Below are 6,000 nucleotides of genomic sequence, written 5' to 3' on the forward strand. Positions count from 1 at the left end.
GTCCGGGGCCGTTCTCTGCACTCGGGTCTGCCGCCTCTAACCAGTGAGCCACACCTTGATGTGGGATTCCTTTTGTGACCTAGAAGATCTGGCACCAGGCGATGACATGAGTCTATGATTATTTGCCTGTGCTAATTTATTGTTTTTGATATATCCCCTTCTTCTTCATTGAACTGGAAATGTGAAAACAGGCACTGAGTATTGGTGTTATGTATGGATTGTTATATTATTGCAAATGTTGACAGGCAGGTATTGATCAAACGGGATAAACATTGTAGTAGATGATTAAATGGTATGACATTTTTGGGAGTCATATATGGGAATTTGAGATAAACTTTACCTACTTGCAAATTATCTATTTATACACATACTTTCCGCATACCTCATCGAAACCCCATACAAGGAAAAGTACAAGTTCTTGAGAAACCAACAGGAATACCCATACAAGGCACAATTGATTGGTTCGAAACTCAGCTCAAGTTATTCCGGGGGGTAGGTCAGTGGAGGTGCCTCCCATTCATTCTGGTGCACAGGAGTACAGGCATGGCGCCTGCAAGAATGTGCTCATCCTACAAGAAAAGCAGATGCGACCTTGAGTTTCCTAAGTTAGAATCAATGGTCTGTTCATAGCCCAGGCCGACCTTTCAGGCCCTCCTCTTGCATTCATGTCACATGTTTTTCTAACAAGAGAAAGAGGTACGGGGAAATGAAATAGACATAGTGTTTCTTCAGAAAAGGCCAGAGTCTTAATGTACTCCTAATGTAAACGTATTCACTAGGGGGGGGTTCAAAAAGACAGTATGCTAACATATATTGGATACATTAGGCCATCATTACATAATATCGATTTATATTTCTTCAGTGAATGAAACCACAGTTGGAGAACCAAAACTGATTGAAGTCCAATGTCAAAAATATTAGAAAGGCAAATGCTGATGTTGTTCAACTAAAGAACAACGTTTCTCATAGATTTTCTAATAACATGGGCTTTGACGCTTCTTACTTACACCAGATCCATTCCTCTTTGTTAGAAGGGTTTCATGGGTTGGCCTATCAAATAAGTCCATGGAGGATGATTCTGTGGTGATTCATATTCAAGAACTCTATCAATGTGAGTAATTTGCTAGCCTATTCTAAGTGACATGACGTAAAGCATAGTCATATAGTGCCGTTAACTCTTGGCTTTTTCTCTAGACATCCAATGTACTGCGACCTGTCTCACATTTCACCTACTAAATGTAATTTGCCTTTTGCACAAGGTAATGATTTGCTCTTACACCGCAGAACCTAGATGAATTAATTTGACATATGTCGGAGGGATGGTCGGAAGCAGAAGCGAGGAGGCCGGACGGGGTCAATATTGAAGGTGTTTATTATAAGAAGGCATACAAGTAACTTCAATGGTCAACAGAAATGAGCTTCAGGATGGGTCGGGAAAATGTTCTTCCACAGGTGTTCCTTCTGTTCCTTCTTTTTTTCCGAATGTCGGGTGGCTCCTAATAGGTTTTATCCCACGTTGTGAAACCTATGACGGGTTTCAGTTGGTCGGCTTCTTTGAAACCTATTACGGGTTTCGAAAGGGAAGTGGGCGGCCCGGACCTGGGTGTACCTCGGAACAGAGAAAAGAGGCGTCAGTATCTACCTACACTAGGGAGGGGTTACCGTCACCAGACCCATGTGAGGTAGAAGGCAGTAATGTGGTGACTTAAATAAAGAAAACAAGATTTTGAGTTCTTAGGGCATCCTATTTGGAGTGTCCCTAGCGGAAGGAAATAAGGAAAATTAGGCAATAGGGTAGGGTTGAGTAACGTGGCGTGGGGTAGCAAGGTACCGTAATGTATACAAAAAACTAGGGAGGAGGAGCTACGCTAGCAACCAAGATGGCCGCTTAGGCTCCCGGCTCCGCCGACCTCCGTCTTCAGCCAGATGATCCTGTCATATATCCTGATCGTACGCCCGACCTCCGTGTGGATGAACCGTTGCTGAGTGTGATAGTGCAATCCCGAGAATTTTATCGCCCTGCTTGACGGAGTTGTGTCGTGTTTTGGATTTCGGCCTAACCCAGCTTGTGAGCCGGGGCCTCGAGTACTGGCCCTGCCGGGTTACAGTTGAACAACATCGGCCGTGGGACTCGGACTGGGTCCAGTCTCTTGCAGTGGAGGTTATCCTTGCACGATTCTGATGGTGGTCATTTGGTCTGATTGATACTGAAGGAGAGGTGACAAGATTTGTCTGTGGCTGTGCGGGAGGGGTCCCCGTCCTGGCGACCCGGTTTGCCACCCCTGCTGGGTTGGGGTCCTCGCTCGCGGTAGCGGGATACAGATCCCGGCCGTTTGACCGATAAGGCACCCTCTGTAGCTGTCCGCTCCGCTCTTGCCTATTCCCCCGGAGAGACCCGGCTCTCCGGGGAACACGCCCATGTTTGAAATCAAATGAGCGGAGATGGGTCGGGTGAAGTGTGAGCCGTCGTTGAGGACCGTACTGGCCGCCATCGGGGCACTTCATTTACATCTGGAAGCCATTGTCAACAAAATGATTGCTGGTATAAACGAAACTGAGCGTCTGAGTCCATTGCAAGATCTAAAACGAACTGAGTTTCCCACAATGCACATAGTAGCGGAAGATGAGGGCCCCGTGCAGGGAGAAGTATTGATGCCCTTGATCAGTGTGCAAATAAGTAATTGCGGACCTGGTTCTTTGACAGGATTGTTGCAACCATCATCGCTACCGACTGAGGTAGATCTACCTGGTTCTCCTCTTCTGGAAACTTCCTTGGTGACTATTGGAAGGCAACAACGTCTTTTCTCTCCTTGCCGGTTTTACTACATCCACGGAGGAAACAACATCTGGACTTAATGTCGGTAAGGGAGAGCTTATGTGCGGCTGAGGTTTGCAAAGACTTAATGTTTTTGGCTTGTCCCAGACTGAACTTTATTGAACTCCTTTCGAACTTCGATTCTCCTGTGATTGCGGTCGTGTTACCGGATGGAGTTCGCATGAAATATCGGATGGGTCTGATTTTGAGGCTTTAGAGGACACAGGATTTGCTACCATAATGCTTGAGGGAGGTCGGGCAGTGTTTAAAGCCTCCCCTGTATGACACTCTCCTCCTCCATTTTTTCTACTTTTAGTATTTAGTTCGTTGGGGCGACAAGCACACTGCTAGTTGGGGTTAGGCGATAGCCATATGCAGGGGTGCAGGGTGGGGGGATGGGTCAATTGTTTTCTTTTAGCTTTGTTTTTATGGTTTCTTTTTCTTCATTCTCGCTTTCAGTTTCTCTTTAATAATATTGGGGAATTATCCTGATCTTGACAATATTCTAGTATCTGGTGACCATGTTCTGAGGGCTTGCGCCTAAGTTGGGACGTAGATTGTAATGTCGCAAATCCTGTTTTGTAATTACTAGTGCAGGCGTCTGTTATTCTTTTATTGCTCCATGTTTATCCTGTTTTTGTACCTGCTCGCCTTATTATTATGTTTGAATGTGTGGCACCCGATATGTCTATTCTTTTTCCTTGTTTTTTAAATAATAAAAAGATTTACAAATAAAAAAGAATATAGAAAACTAAGCGTCTTGCTGCTGAGGTCGGTTAGCAACAAAAGGAGATGCTCCTAAGGAACCTTACAACATAGGCGGCAGGTACAATCGGAGCATGCAAAGCCCACCCTTCTCAGCCCGATGTAAGTTTCAATCATGCAGAGCCCTCCCTTTCCCTAGACCCCTGCCCGCCACGTACCGTACTAGCCATAACTCTCCTAAGTCGTGACGGCTTGCTCGTACTCCGGGCTCCACCACTCTTCATTCCAGCTTTCTTCTTCCTCTTCTCGGCGTTCTCCGGTCTCCGCGTCAGCGTCTCCTCCCGGCACCTCCAGACTCGCTCAGCGATCTTCTTCCGGGGTCTCCAACGCAGGACAGGCCAGTCTGGTGACTTTGCGCTTTTCAAGCAGCCGCTGTTCTTGACAGAAGGGTCCTGATTGGCTACTGCTGTAGTTGGTCCCGCCCTTCCAAGAGCCTTCTACATCCGGGTCCCTGCTGGCAGACTGTGTGATGAGGGAAGAGTCATGGCTTAACACAGAGGAAATGACCCCGTTGTCATCCTCTGGCATACTTTGGTAAGGAATCCATTGCGGGTTGTTAGCGTTCCGTCCTGTCTCATGAATGGGGACGGGCCCTTCCTCACAACATAATTCTATATATGGCGAACGTCAGGGAATCAACATCAATGTCACCCTAGAGAATCCTGGTCTGAAGCCTGTTAATAAATTGATGCACACTCTTACTTTTATAAATTTGAATATTGCAGGAATTAATTCCAAATTGAAGCAAATTGAATGGCTTTCTTTTAAAAACTTTTTCAGGAGCCTGGGGCTACCACCTCCCAGTTCTTGGATGGTTATGTTTGCTAATCGATCCCTGCCTCCTCTGTCCAGATCTGCTCCACGGAATCCGATCGATGCTTATAAGGGTCCACCTCCAAACGTCGCAAGCCCTCTTGTATAAACACACAGAGGTCTTGAGCCATTATGCGAGGGATAAACAGAACAGGGAAGGGAAAGGAAGGGTCAGCTGGGGAAGGGATATACCTGAAACAACAAGAACATATACTTAGTATCACTCAAGTGGCAACAGTCTACTCTCATTAATTCTCACTAAAATGAACCCTAAGTACCTTATGGTATGAAAGAAACCAGCCTTGGCGAAAACACCGCAATCACTCTTGACATTCAATGAACCTATAGTAACACAAACATAGGTCAAAGAACAGGTACACCTTCTAGGACACATAGACCACCTGATTCGTCCCCTGCACCCAACATACCATGACAGAATGCAAGAGGGTTGAATAACTGGAATCTGGTAATTAAAGCAGCTCCTGGCTGAGTTAGAACAAGAAAACAAAGATCCTCAGGTATTCGGATATAATATCAAGTTCCTTATTTGCAGAAACGGTAGTGCATGGGATGCAAGAACCACATCACTCCGCTCTACTAGTCATAAGGTTAATAAACAATAGCAATGTCCTCAGCAGTAGTCAACACAAATCAGCATTAATGCTGTGTAGAGTAGCGAGTAATCCTCCTCGCTTCGGAAGGCAAAAAACAAAGTAAGGCAGGACACTTTCAGTGCACGGTAGCATGTGGTTTCAACCACCACTGCGCTCCGCGATCTGTTAACCCCCTAGACCGAATAGGCAGTCCATGATAGGGCGAATCCCTTTGGTGCTCTCCCCGAAGTGAACTGCACTCCGACCGAAGAGTGAAAGCGCAACGCGTGGCTGTTAACCACCGCGCTCCGCTCTCCGAAGAATAAACAAACACAGCGAAGCGGAAAGCCCGCCTGTGTTTACCAAGGCGCATAAGCAGTTCCGATCCTACCTGGATCGCGTGGGCACTTCGGATTCCAACACGGCACAGATCCAGATAGCCGACGAGCGGCAGCACGGCGACTCCGACCGGCTCCTGGAACCCGGAACCAAACAAGAATTACACGCAACAGGAAGCGTGTTGGGATGGTACAAATACTCCCCTTTACCGGGGAGTCTGGGAGTTGTAGTTTGAACTCCCGTTTCCAGCTACAATGATCGTGATTGAAGCGCTGGCACCCACGAGTGTGCAGCAATGCAGGCGCAACCTGAATATTCCTGACAGTATGTCCTCCCTCCTAGCGCCTTCTAGGGCCAGGCCGCCGAGGGAACCTTCGGTAATACGAACGTACTACCTCAGGAGCATGGATGCTCTGCACAGGCTCCCAAGAATCATCCTCAGCCGAGTATCCTTTCCAGGAAACCAGATACCACAACACACCCCTCCGATATTTGGAATTCTTGATACTCCTCACCACATACTCAAAACCATCATCACATGACACAGGAGGAGGCGCACGCCTCCTGGCACCAAAAGCCGGTTTCAATAAGTTGCAATGAAACACTGGATGGATTCTGAGCGTACCAGGTAGTTTCAACTTGTATGCCACCGGATTGACCTGTTTAATGATGACA

This window comes from Lissotriton vulgaris, chromosome 5, assembly GCF_964263255.1.
Source record: "Lissotriton vulgaris chromosome 5, aLisVul1.2, whole genome shotgun sequence".
Taxonomy (NCBI): domain Eukaryota; kingdom Metazoa; phylum Chordata; class Amphibia; order Caudata; family Salamandridae; genus Lissotriton; species Lissotriton vulgaris.